The sequence below is a fragment of the Castor canadensis genome, chromosome 3, assembly GCF_047511655.1.
Source record: "Castor canadensis chromosome 3, mCasCan1.hap1v2, whole genome shotgun sequence".
Classification (NCBI taxonomy): Eukaryota; Metazoa; Chordata; class Mammalia; order Rodentia; family Castoridae; genus Castor; species Castor canadensis.
In genome coordinates this window covers 28874729-28889200 of record NC_133388.1, presented here as the reverse complement: position 1 = coordinate 28889200, position 14472 = coordinate 28874729, and the positions used below count along the sequence as shown (strand labels likewise).

The 14472-nt window shown below is 36.9% G+C and overlaps 1 protein-coding gene across 31 annotated transcripts in view; it reads left to right on the top strand.

The window, feature by feature from the left end:
• Nucleotides 1-14472, top strand: part of Nrxn3 (neurexin 3) — a 1521272-nt gene that overhangs the window by 451780 nt on the left and 1055020 nt on the right. The gene's annotated exons all lie outside the window — the stretch shown is intronic.

Below are 14472 nucleotides of genomic sequence, written 5' to 3'. Positions count from 1 at the left end.
TCTTTGGGCATATGTTTTATATTTCTTATGGTTATTTGAAATTGGTTGAACAGCAGATACATAGCAGATGACATTGCACGTGCATTCACTCATGCCAATGGACTGTGAGTCACGTCAAGATGGGAATTGTGCCTCTTATGCCTGGCACATAGTAGTTGCTCAGTAAGGATTTATGGAATGGCTCAATTTATCAAATAATCATTGGATAACTTTTAATGTGCTGAAACTAAACTTGGTGTCTCTTTATAAGCCATAGTCTTCATACTCAAAGACTTCATAATCTAGGAAAGGAGATGAGGTCTACAAGTGAATAATTACAGTGTAAGATACCATGTATTCAGTGCCATAGACCAAATGCTCTGACTGAGTGGAGGAAACAGATGCATTTTAGGTGGGAGTCAATTTTAGAGAGGAAGTGACATTGAGATGAGCCTTGTTGCAATAAACCATGTGTGCATTGAGAGGAAGTGGTGGAAAGGAGAGACATGACAAAGGAGAGGAAAATCCAATTATAGCTTTGTATTGTTCTCAGTCTGAAGGAAAGATTAAGTGGAGAATCCATTTTTTTGCTTCTGCTGGTTTCAGGGATCCCACTGTCAATTTTGAAGGAATCATGGTAGGCACAGAGCATTTTTTCCCTGGCATTTACTCCTGATTGGACAGAAGGAAGGTATAAACCTACTCAATGTCTAATGAACCTTGAAAGGCTCTTAAGGACTGTTAATGATACTAAATGGGAATTGCATTCTCTTCAGAAAAAGACTGCAACATTCCTGTTACCAAGGATGTGACTTGGGATTGGTTCCTATGAAAAGTTCCTCCATTTCTATAGCACAACAACCCTGAGCATGGAATTTCCTGTAGGGAATTAGAGGTGGCATTTAGGGGTAGATTTTTTCCTCTTCACACAACTATATCAAGCCATCTCTCAATTATGTATTTTGAGACAAAGGAGCACTTTCCCGATCAAAAACATGTTATCTATTAATTAGAAAGGATGCTTCTGAACATTTTGAAACAAGCCTCAGAAAAAATACAATGATGCCTCTGATAACTTTATTCATGTAGAACCTAAAATAAATAGCACACATACACACAGTCATATATACACTTATGTTGTGCAGGTAAGGTGCTGAAAGCTTCAAAAGTTTGTCAGGAGTTTCACTTACAAGTTAGAGGCAGTTCTGAAAAACAGTGTCAATGTTAGAAGTAAGTGTAATAGTGTTAAAAATTCCCATATCAGCAAGCAGTACAAATCCATATTTAAATCCAGACCAAGATAGAAGAAGGAATATCCAAAGCATTGAGGGTAGTGGCAGGCAAAATGATGACTTTAAGTCCTACCTCCATCCCTGGGAGACCTTCTCATTTGCTTGAGTGCTTGAACACATAACTTTGAGTCTAATGTGGCCTTGCATGTTTTCCCCAATTTATCATTACATTTCTCTTTTCTGTGAGCAAGACTGAGAAACTCTTGCTCTTAGTATTTGTCTTTAACAAATTAGTCAACAGGAAGAGCTTCCTAGTATGTTGGGATTTAGTTCTGTGGTAAAGCCCACTTTGAATGTTTAACCTCAGCATAGTTTCTCTAGTTTTTGTATAAGGCTGTCTTCCCTACCTCTCTTTCTAGCTTTTCCTGTCATTTCTTTCCATTTGTGGCTCTAAGTTGTCTTAAGCTAAACGGGGTGCTATTAAGTGTCATTTTCATCAAATTGGGGACATGGTGAGGGGATGATGGGATCTTCATTCCAGATTCATAGGTATTTCTTCAATTATAGCACAAAGAAGTTGTATCTTTGAAACTATAGTTACTTTACTCCTAAAAGGTAAATTCTTGTTCTGCTCTTGAGTTAAAGTGACTGTGGATCTTACTTGTGTACATATCTCTGAATGTGAAATCTCTGTAAAAGTCATGGCAGAGTGTCCAAGTTGTCATTAAACTGCTGTGTTCTCTATACCCCATTGTTACCAATACAAGATGCATGTCCACATAAATATCACAAAGTCAGCATCTTGCTTTTCTCTTTCTGTTTTCTTGTTTTTGCTCTTATTGGTTCTCCAGCCCCTAAAATAGTCCTTGGGATCTTGTGAGCTCTCAATAAACATTTCTGAGTGAAATAACATGGACTTAAATTAATAAATATTTTTCTTGGATAAATGCTCTTAGGCACTGTTCCCTACTTGATAACTTGGGATAACTTAAGAATATCTTCACATGGTGATCACTGAATCTTTCAGTAACTCCCCAACTATCTTATATGAGGGAAATAACATATAAAGGACCTTAGCTAGGCTAAGTGGAATGGTTTGGAAGCTTTTCAAGGAATCACAGGACAGAAAGGGCTTTGCCGAGTCATTGAAAAGAAAACTGAGCTTAAAACCAGAAAACCCAGTTAGAAATAATAGCTTTAGCATGCTATATGGCCTATACCACTAAACCATTATTCTTTTATGAGTCTCAATTTGCTGATATATAATGTGAAGATCATAAGACCTCAGTTGCATTTTTCTTACAAACAAATGAAATGACGTGCATAAGTCGTACAGCATTATACAATGGTGACTAGCTATAACAATTGTTAAGGATAATACAGTATATCTTATAAAATAGTTATGAACATAACTACAAGTGAATCTGAATTAGCTCATGCATACTTCCATATTTACCATATTAGCAAGTCACCATCAGGGAAAACTGTATCCTGAGGTTTTCCCTATTAAAATTCTCTCATATTTGCAGAAACAGGGAAAACCCATCCTGCCCATTGTCAGTTGTACCCTGTTTCTTGTCTTTTACTTGGCACTGTCAGTTTTCCTTTGTTAAAATGTATGCTTCATGAAGACAAGGCCTATCTATTCAGTGTTTTCCCAGCACCTAGAACAGTATCTGGTATGAAAAAAAAAGTCCTTAATGAGTCAGTCTGGGATAAATAAATGAGTGAATGAGTTATCCTCTTGGAGCTCTAAGATCTGGTGCAGTTTAGGTCAACAACATCTTAGTTTGTGCTTAGATTGGTTGGCTTATAAAAGACAGAAATGTACTTCTGATCATTCTAGAGACTGGAAGTCTGAGGTCAGGGGGCTGGCATCATCAAGTTCTGGTGAGGATCTCTTCCTGTCTGCACACTACTATCATCTCATTGCATCCTCACTTGGTGAGGGTCCCTTGTGTAAAGGTACTAATCTTACCATGAGGGTTTTGCCTTCATGACCTAGTTGCTTCCCAAAGTTCCCACCTCCAAATACCATCACATTGGGGTTAGGATTTCAACATATGAACCTGGGGGAGACAAAAACATTCAATCCATAGACAGAGATAAATATTAAAGACATACAGCAATGTCAAAGACTGTGTTAAAATACAGAAACCAATCAGATAGAGTTCCTGCTTTAGAAGATCTCATGCTTTGTGGAGAACACATATAATGTTCATAAAAGGTAATTAACTCACAAATTGAGGCATTCCTAGTTTCAATGAAGCAGCTGAGGAGAAAGATTTAACATATCCTGGGGTTCAGAGAAGACTCCATAGAGGAGATAATACAAGGTGAGTTTTGAAGATGAATGGATGGAAGCAGGGAACAGTTGGGATGGGGTGATGAGACACCAAGAGTAAAGAAAGCAAATAGGTCACTCACAGTATCTGGTGAGGAACTTACAATCAGTTTGCTGATTTTCAGAGCACAGAATATAAGGATAGGAATTTTGGAGTTATGGCTGCAGAGTTAGATTGGGGTCAGGGAATAGAGGGCTTTCTTCTAGGTTCCATCCTTGGACTTTACTCTCTAGGTAGTGGGGAGCTATGGAAGGATCTTAGGTAGTAGAACAATGATGTCATATTGACATCTTGTGCACCAGACTGTAATTCCTTGAGGACTGAAGTTAGTCTGCTCATGTCTTCCCTCAATGTGTTTTTTTTCTCTAGGATGTTGAAGAGTGGGAAGGGAAATACTAGTCAATCATCTTCAAGCTCTGAACAGGGAGAATACTACTCTCAAAAATTTCTACATAAAAGCATTTCCTCTTGTATACCATTTCAGTTTCAAGCAGCCCTCTCTTTTAGGACATACATTTCTTTCCTCTGTCTTTGGCAATGCTGAGCTATTGTCCTTGGATGAAACAAAAAGTCGTAGAGGAGAGCTAAGCCAAAACTGAGAGGCACAAATATTGACTCCATCAGCCTGTATCCCCACCAGAACCAGCATTGCCCTCCTCAGTGGTGGACTTTTGTTGCTTGATTTGGTTCATTCTACACTATTATCCTTTCTCCTCAATCTGTTGCTTTTCCCCCAATGTGTTGGTACCTCTGCTTGCCCTTGGAATATCCCAAGTCCTGCCCGAGACCCATGGGACAGACTGGCTTATCTCACCTCTCTTTTCTCATGGTACTTCTAATGGGAAGGAAGGAATATCAGGAGAATTGGGAGAATGGAACACATATTTAAAGGAAAAAGGATTGGGTAGAACGTCATTGCACACATTCCATTCCATATCCCTTTGTGATTATTAGCCATTTAAAACTGAATGGGGTTTTGCAGCTAGAGATAGTCTCTGAACAGATGATTAATTGTTTAATCTGTAATAACTTCACATTTTATAGAACCCTGATAAGAGTCCACATCTGGTGAGCCAAGCTATTTAAGGCTGTGTTAATTCTGTTAATTGCTATATGTTTATTTGAATTGCTAGCACCTGCGGGCTTTGGGATAATGTGTTTGTTGTTGCTCTTTTATTTGAAATGCTCATTTTATGTTACTCCATCTCAGTGTCTTTTGCTGCCATCTCTTATTCTATCCCTTAATTTCTCTCCTGGTTTTTCTTTTTACATCATCCTTTTCTTCTTCATGTACTGTCCTTCTTTTTCTCTTTTAATTCATTGCTTTTTTTGCTTGTGTTTGATATCCTTCCTGATTTCTCAGAAGGGGCAAATGCCTCTGTCTATAAGCAGGTGAATTTAGGTCATGGCATTGGACCTAAACTCTTTTCTACCATTAAGGCCACAATGAAGCCCCAGTGTCAGCAAAAAGCAGGTGAGGGGTTCCGTGTAAAAGCTGAAGGAAGGGTGGGATCTAAGAGCACAAGTCCAGATTTGAGTACTACCTAGACTTATATCTTGTTAGCTATCTGACATTTAACTAGCTGCATTACTGTCTTGAGCCTCAGATTTTCCATCTGTGGAGAGTGATAACTTACTTTAAGCATTTTTGTGTGAGGAAAAATTGAGATTTAAAGTGGAGGTGCTTAATGAAATACAAAACATGATACACACATTAATGTAGTTATTATTTATACATTTTATTCTTTATTAATTGAAATAAAATTGGTTTGTTCTATGCTTTCTGAAGTTAAAAAGCTGCAGAAGTTAGGAGAGTCCAGTGCAAGATAATAAAAAGAGTAGTGAATAGGAACCTGGTACCTGGGCCAGTTCCAGTGTCAATTAGAAAACTATCAGCCTCTCTCATGTCCATGTCTAGACCTGTAAACCAAGGATAGTAATCACTTCCAGTGCCCGCTGCAGTGGTGAACTTTTGCAAATGGATGTAGAAATACAAATTGTTTTCATTAGATTTTGGATAGCAAGGTGGGTTTTAGTCCCTTTCATTAGGAAGTTGTGTAGAAAGGCAGTACATGGATTTGGTAATATTGTCTGAGAGACAACATTTGAACAAAGTAGAAGAAAGTGAAAACATGAGTAAGAGGCTGAGAAACAGATGGATGTGGCAGAAGAAATGAAGGAGAAATCACATCTTAGGAGCAACCTATTGGTTTTTTATAGGCTGAATTCTATTTCCCCAAAATGTATAAGTTGAAGTTATAACTCTCAGTGTATTAGCTACTGATGTCTTCAAAAGAAGAGAAGTTAGAATAGATACACAGAAGGTCAAGACCATGTGAAGACAAGCAGAAGACAGTCATCTGTAAGCCAAGGACAGTGGCTTCAGAAGAATCCTACCCAGCTGACACCTTGGTCTTGTCTTCTAGTCTCCTGGAATATTATAAAATAATTTCTGGGGTTCAAGTCCCCAAATTTGTAATCTTTTGTTATGGCAGGTATAGCAAACTAACACTGTAAATAGGTTGGCATTATTATTATTGTTAATTATATTGTACTGGGGATGGAACTCAGGGCCTAGAACTCTTTAGGCAAGTGCTCTACCAGTTGAGTCATGTCCCCCATGTTACTGCTTCAGTTTGTTTCTCAGATAAGGCCTTGTGCTTTTGCCTGGGTCAGCAGGTAAAGATTTTTGTTGTTAACCTGATATCTATTCCCCTTCTTTTGATGAATATTTCTTGGCTTTTATTATCCCTTCTTCTAAATCCAGTGATTCAGTGGCATTTCAGAGACCAAAGATGAAACCAATTGGAGAAAATCATATAGAAAATATGGAGAGAAACCAGGTCCTGGTGACATTTTGAAGACCCTGAATTAAACATTCTTCAAATTAGACCACCACTGAATTCCCAATTATACCTGAATAAATCTCCCTTTTGACTAAACCAGCTTGGGCTCTATTTTCTGTCATTTGCAACATAGACAATTTGGTTGCATAGGAGAACGCCACATGATTTTATGTTACCTTTTTTCTGACAAGAAGATGGAGCAGGAAAAGATAGATAAAAATAGAAAGTATTTAATATTGGTGCATCTAATTTCTCTGTTTTAATTTAAGTTTCATTTCTTGTATGAATGATAGCCCAGAATACAGAGATAATTTATAAATAAGATTTTGAAACCTGGTAGATGGGTTTGAGGAATGTTAGAGGATGGAGGATATTTCTGGATACTAGAGATGGAAAGCTATAGACTTATGAGTCTCATTGGAATCTCAGTAAGATTTTAGAATGCATTATTAACAGAATATATGAGCTTATAGCATGGAAACAAGTAATAAATGTGCCTGCCATAGTGTTCATTAAGAACACTAAGAAAATAGCTATATCATATTAACATGTATGTTCAATAGTGTTATTATTCCAATGACTTGGGAAAGTACTATGGAACTCATAAAGCTAAGGAGTAATAAGGTTTTTTTTTTAAAAATTTCTTTTATTCATATGTGCATACAATGTTTGGGTCATTTCTCCCCGCTTCCCCCGTCCCCTCCCTTTCCCCCACCCCTTCCCTCTGCCTTCCTACCCCCTCACTACCAGGCAGAAACTATTTTGCCCTTATCTCTAATTTTGTTGAAGAGAGCGTATAAGCAATAATAGGAAGGACCAAGGGTTTTTGCCAGTTGAGATAAGGATAGCTATACAGGGAGTTGACTCACATTGCTTTCCTGTACATGTGTGTTACCTTCTAAATTAATTCTTCTCGAACTTACCTTTTCTCTAGTTCCTGGTCACCTTCTCCTATTGGCCTCTGTTGCTTTAAAGTTTCTGCATTAGTTCCTTTGCATTGAGGACATCAAATTCTATTTTTTTTGGGGGGGAGTCGTTTCTTGCCTATCCTCATACTTCCCTTGTGTGCTCTCACCTTATCATGTGATCAAAGTCCAGTCCCCTTGTTGTGTTTGCCTTTGATTTAATGTCTGCATATGAGGGAGAACATTTGATTTTTGGTCTTCTGGGCCTGACTAACCTCACTCAGGATGATGTTCTCCAGTTCCATCCATTTACCTGCAAATGATAAGATTTCATTCTTCTTCATGGCTGAGTAGTATTCCATTGTATATAAATACCACATTTTCTTAATCCATTCATCGATAGTGGGGCATCTTGGCTATTGTGAATAGTGCTGCAATAAACATGGGTGTGCAAGTGCCTTTGGAGTAACTTGTGTCTCATTCCTTTGGATATATCCCCAAGAGTGGTATTGCTGGATCATATGGCAGATCTATGTTTAGATTTTTAAGAAGCCTCCATTTTTTTCCAGAGTGGTTGTACTAATTTGCATTCCCACCAGCAGTGCATAAGGGTTCCTTTTTCCTCACATCCTCGCCAACACCTGTTGTTGGTGGTGTTTCTAATGATAGCTATTCTAACAGTGGTGAGGTGGAATATTAGTGTGGTTTTGATTTGCATTTCCTTTATTGATAGAGATGGTGAGCATTTTTTCATGTGTTTTTTTGCCATTTGAATTTCTTCTTTTGAGAAAGTTCTGTTGAGTTCACTTGCCCATTTCTTTATTGGTTCATTAATTTTGAGAGAGTTTAGTTTTTTGAGTTCCCTATATATTCTGGTTATCAGTCCTTTGTCTGATGTGTGGCTGGCAAATATTTTCTCCCACTCTGTGGGTGTTCTCTTCAGTTTAGAGACCATTTCTTTTGTTGAGCAGAAGCTTTTTAGTTTTATGAAGTCCCATTTGTCTATGCTATCTCTTAGTTGCTGAGATGCTAGGGTTCCATTGAGAAAATCCTTGCCTATACCTATTAGTTCCAAAGTATTTCCTACTCTTTCCTGTACCAATTCTAGAGTTTGGGGGTCTGATATTAAGGTCCTTGATTTTTGAATTAATACTGGTATAGGGTGATATACATGGATCTAGTTTCAGTTTTTTGCAGACTGCTAACCAGTTTTCCCAGCAGTTTTTGTTGAAGAGACTGTCTTTTCTCCATCATATATTTTTAGCACCTTTGTCAAAGACAAGTTGGTTATAGTTGTGTGGCTTCATATCTGGGTCCTCTGTTCTGTTCCACTGGTCTTCATGTCTGTTTTTGTGCTAGTACCATGCTGTTTTTATTGCTATTGCATTGTTCTTCTTGCTGAGTATTGCTTTGGCTATTTGTGGTCTCTTGTGTTTCCAAATAAATTTAATAGTAGATTTTTCAATCTCTTTGATGAAAGTCATTGGGATTTTGATGGGAATTGCATTAAATATGTAGATTACTTTTGGTAGTATAGACATTTTTACTATGTTGATTCTACCAATCCATGAGCATGGGAGATCTCTCCACTTTCTATAGTCTTCCTCAATCTCTTTCTTCAGGAGTTTATAGTTTTCCTTGTAGAGGTCATTCACATCCTTTGTTAAGTTTACTCCTAGGTATTTGATTTTTTTTGAGGCTATTGTAAATGGAATTGTTTTCATATATTCTTTCTCAGTTTGTTCATTATTAGTGTATAGAAATGCTAATGATTTTTCTAGTTGATTTTATATCCTGCTACTTTGCTATAGCTGTTGATGGTGTCTAGGAGCTTTTGAGTAGAGTTTTTTGGGTCTTTAAGGTATAGGATCATGTCATCTGCAAATAGGGATATTTTGACAGTTTCTTTACCTATTGTATTCCTTTTATTCCCTCTTCTTGCCTAATTGCTCTGGCTAGGAATTCCAGTACTATGTTCAACAGGAGTGGGGATAGTGGGCATCCTTGTCTAGTTCCTGATTTTAGAGGAAATGGTTTCATTTTTTTACTTTCAAGTATAATGCTGGCTATAGGTTTGTCATATATAGCTTTTATAATGTTGAGGTACTTTCCTTCTATTCCTAGTTTTCTTAGAGCTTTTATCATGAAATGGTGTTGGATCTTATCAAAGGCTTTTTCTGCATCTATTGAGATGATCAAGTGGTTTTTGTCTTTGCTTCTGTTAATGTGGTTTATTACATTTATTGATTTTCATATGTTGAACCACCCCTGCATTCCTGGGATGACCTAGGAATGACCTACTTGGTCATGGTGAATGATCTTTTTGATGTGTTGTTGAATTCAGTTTTCCATTATTTTATTGAGAATTTTTGCATCAATGTTCATTAAGGAGATTGGCCTATAGTTCTCCTTTTTGGAGGTGTCTTTGCCTGGTTTTGGAATAAGGGTAATACTGGCTTCATAAAATGTGTTAGGCAGTTTTCCTTCCCTGTCATTTCATGAAACAGTTTAAGGAGGTTGGTATTAGCTCTTCTTTAAAGGTCTGATAGAATTCAGCAGAGAATCCATCAGGTCCTGGACTTTTCTTTTTTGGGAGACTCTTGATTGCTGCTTCAATTAGTAGTGAGGTTTTGATAATACATTTTGTATACATCAACAAAATGGGGAAATAAGGGTTGAATGTAAGAGAAATGATTAAGGAGTAACTGGCTAAATTCACAAATGAATTCTGATGATGGATCTATTTTGTCCTGTATGGAAGTTTTTATTGGATACTACAAAACTCTATCTTACTGAACATTTTTGTCTTAGAGACTTAAAAGGTAAAAGTTTATGGATGACAGAAATCTGGGAATGAAAGAAATGTGTGTATATAATGAGCCTGAATTAATAGAGGCAAAATGTATAAAATGAAGGAGGTAACAGTTTTGCAATATAGTTTATTGATTAAGAAAGCAGGCAATACTCATTGATTCTGAGTATCTAGAATTCCTGGCTGCCAAGCTTAGCTCTACTCCTACTACCTATGTGATGAAGGATAAGTTGCCTAGCTCTCTTTGTGCCAGAGTTTGCTTATTTATTAATGAACACAATAATAATACATACTTTATATTTTGGTATTAAGTTGATGGATATAAAATGCTTAGAACAATGTTTGACATATAGAAAATTCTCAAAAATTTTTCTTTATAATGATAATCACCAAAGACATCATCACTGTGCTAGTGTGGTTGCTGGAAATATTCTATTCATTTTTAAAATGTTAGCTAATTGACAATTTAGAACACACTTAGACCTGAGTTTTGAAAAGGAGGAAGGCATTCAAGGTGCTGTCATAATAAAGGTTAACTGAGAGAATCCAGGGTCTTCTAACTTGAGGAAAAAAAATGCCTGTGCTTGGAGTTAAGAGTTGTCTTCACGTATAAAGAGGTGCCCTTTGGAAGTGAGATTAAGCATGGCACATATACCCCTAAGAAGAACTATGGCTAATGAGCAGAAGCTGGGGACTTAATAGAAGGAAGAGCTCTCAGTCAGCACTGTCCAATACTGCCTTCAAAGTAATGAGCTCAAAGACCCAGTGTCCATGTGGAGAGTCTTGCATGATGTGAGAAGATGACCTTGATTTTATAAGTGCCTTCCAGGAAGATTCTATAGCTCTACAGTGAATGAGCTGTCTGAAAACAATAAATGAGGCTGATTGATTCAACCAGGCTCATTGTGTTGAAGGCTTTCTTTATTAACCTCCAAATCAGTTGACTATACACATCCCATGGAGACTCACTGGGTCACCCTTGTGGTAGGAGTTGAGGTTCCTGGCCACTGCCATCACCTGTTAGTCATTTATAATTATTTCCTTTTCCCCAGTCCTGCACTGATATTATCTCCAAAACCTACAACCACAGCAGTTCAGTTATAATCATAACAGCAATAATAAAGACTAACAATTATTAAGTATATAACAATGTGAATGTATGTGAAGTGTGTGTCTACATGTGGTTATGTGCTTCATGCATATTTTCTAATTTAATTTTCACAAAAAACTTAGGTGAATTCTATTTTCAGTACTAATTTGAGTTAGAAAGAATGAGGGTCTTGTACATTGATCTGGTTATGAACATAGTGATTGAGAGATAAATATGGCTGCCATCATGGCTGCTGCCATGGATACCAACTCAATGGTGAAAAGGAAAAGGAATAAGCTCCTCAAGAGAAGATGGGTGAATCTGTGGTTAAACCCACTCTAAGCAATAGTCTCCCACTGTCATTTAGGGGCTCCACTTCATAGGAAAGGTCATTAAATCAGGCAAAAATGTCCTGCTGGGAGACTGAATACAATACCTGTTTCTTTCACCTTGCCATTGATTGTTCTGAGGCGAAAGCAGTTTTTGCTTGATTTCCCACTTTGATTGGGCAAATTGATATTGCTCAACCTGCTAATGGAGGAATGATATTCATTATGAGACCAGAAAGAGAAAGTAGCTGCTTTTTGTATAAATGCCAAAAGGTTGGAAGGCTTCTGTCTTGAGATGTGCAACACAACTTTCCTTTAGTTTCAGCTCAATATTCTCTGTGATGTTGGAGCTATTTTTCTCTAATGCCCTAGACTTATGAATTTTCAGTCTGACTTGGGGAGTCTATTTAGCTTTTCATTTTTTTCCTTTTGTGGATAAACTCAGTGGAATTCATTGCTTCTAAAAATGTGACTTATTTACAGCAAATGTAATCTACCACAACATTCTCACAGAGACAAAAATCTCTTGTGTCTTCAAATGCCTCAAAGGAGATTAAAAAAAACAAAACAAAAACACTAGTCCTTGTACACACATACCTACAGGGATAAGGCAATCATTGAGCTAATTAATTAGCTAATGTTTTTAAAAATTGTTTTGCAAATGCTGAAACAATTATTCCACTATCATGGTGCTTCTGTAACCTTGTGCTCCATCCCCCATGTGGACAGTGTGCCACAACTAGCTTCTGCATAGATTTCAAGAGAGACATAAAAAGGCACACTTTTATTTCACAAACCAGTAAAGACACATCATAGGGCAATAACATTGCACACCAATTATAAACCAGTAAAAATTTCCCCCTTCCTTTTCCCTCAGCCTTATTCTGACTAACCAATATCAGTAAATGGTCTAATACTTGTTGCAGAAAATAGAAACAGTTCAGCTTATGCTTACTAAAGTTCTCTTTGTCTACTTTCTTTAGACTCACCTTGCTATTCTCTTTCCTGCTGGTTTATTGAATGAACACTTTTCCTCCTCTCCCAGTGGAAATACTACCCTATTTTGCCTTTATCAGATTTGGTCTCCTTAAGGACTCCCTTTCTCTTTAGTTATCTTTGGTCTTCTCTTCACCTCTGTACTATTCCCTCAACTGGAGGCATACTCCAAATCAATTTCCACCTTAGCTTACTCCCTACTTAATGGAAAACTTGGGAGACTTGCATATACTTTTTTTTCTGCCTCATAGTTACTCTAATTCTTCATGTTTGTTTGCTAAAGTCTGAACTCTAGTAGCCTCAGCATTTACAATGCATTGTTTTTTTTTGTTCTCCCTTGCTTATGTTAGAAGCACTGTGTTACAGGTTCTCAGTTCATAACTTTAATGCATCTAATTATTATTATAGTCCTCATCACATTGTGTTTTTACAATCTGTATTCATAAGTTTTCCCAATATCCTGAGCTTCTAGAAGGCAGGGACAAGGATTTATGTGGATAGAATAGTTTCTTTAGATCAAATATAGGATCTGGCATATGTATATATTGAAAATATTCTTTAATAAGTTAATAAATATCAGTGGACATCAGTGATAAAATAATTACTCCAGAGTTTCCATTTCTGTTTATACTCATTCTCTCAATAGCATGTTTCTTAACCACTCATTCTTGAGTGCAGTAAATACTCATGAAGTGTCTATCTGTCATAAGCTCTGTTCTAAGTGCTGGAGTAGTACATGGTGAATGACTTCATATATCAAGTCTCTGGGCCAATGAAATTGGCATGGTGGTTTAAGGAGACTTGTCTTCACATTCCCTTTCTTATTCTTTTCCTTCACCCACTCATTTGTACCCTTTTCTTTCTGGACCCTTTATTCCTACCTCTTCCTCTGACATGTCTGCTATGGTATCATAATGAGAGTACTTGCCTCCATCCTCTGTGTTTTTCTACATTCTGCCCCATTTGTCTCTTTATGGTACTCTTTGGAAATATCTAGTGCCCACTGGAGAATGTCTTCTTCAACCTAATACATAAGGCCTTCTAGAGTGTGGCTTCCTCCTTGCCACTTCCTCATAGATCCTCCCTACATTAAACCAGATTCACCATTTCACATTATTCTAATGATATATTTTGACTTCTTACCTTTAAAATGTGTGTCTTTGATTCTTTCAACCAAACATTTCTCCCTTTCTATCACTATGTCTGACTCCTACCCTTTCTTCCAAGATGTATCTAGTGGCCCCCAGCTTGTCCGATCACCACATGAGCAGTCATCTTTTCTCACTTCTGAATCCCAAGAGCACTTATATAACACAGTGTGCATGCGCTCTGACTTTGGAGGTAGATGGTTAGTTTCAAATTTTGGTTTTGTTGCTCTCTACCTCTATGCTTGGGAAAGTTAGTTAGCTTCTTTGAAATTCATTTTCTTCATCCATAAAATGCATGTTTTAGTAGTGCCTACCACATAGATTTGTCATGAGGGTCAAATAAAAATGATGCAATGAAACATTAGCTGAGTCTGACACAAAGTGAATATCAATAATTATTATTGTCATTCATTTTCTCCAAACAAAGCCCTGTAGCCATTTGTTACTTTTCCTCAAATGCATTCAATCTCTTTGAAGACAGAGAAGTTTTTTCAGCTCTGATAATGCTGTATATACTATAAGCTTATTAAAAAGAGTAGAAAGTAATTTATATCCCTCAAATGAATTTCTTGACTAATTATAAGGAAGTTGCTATTTCTCCAAATTGTACTTTGACCATAATTAAAATGATCCCATCTGCCAAATGAGAATAATTTCTTATTTATAGACATAGTAAAATATCTCATTCATGGATAAATGAAATGTATGTGTAAATGTGAAATATGAATGTAGTAATTTTATACTTTTGAAATTCTTAGCTATCAAATGGATGAAGATTATTTTCCTTAGC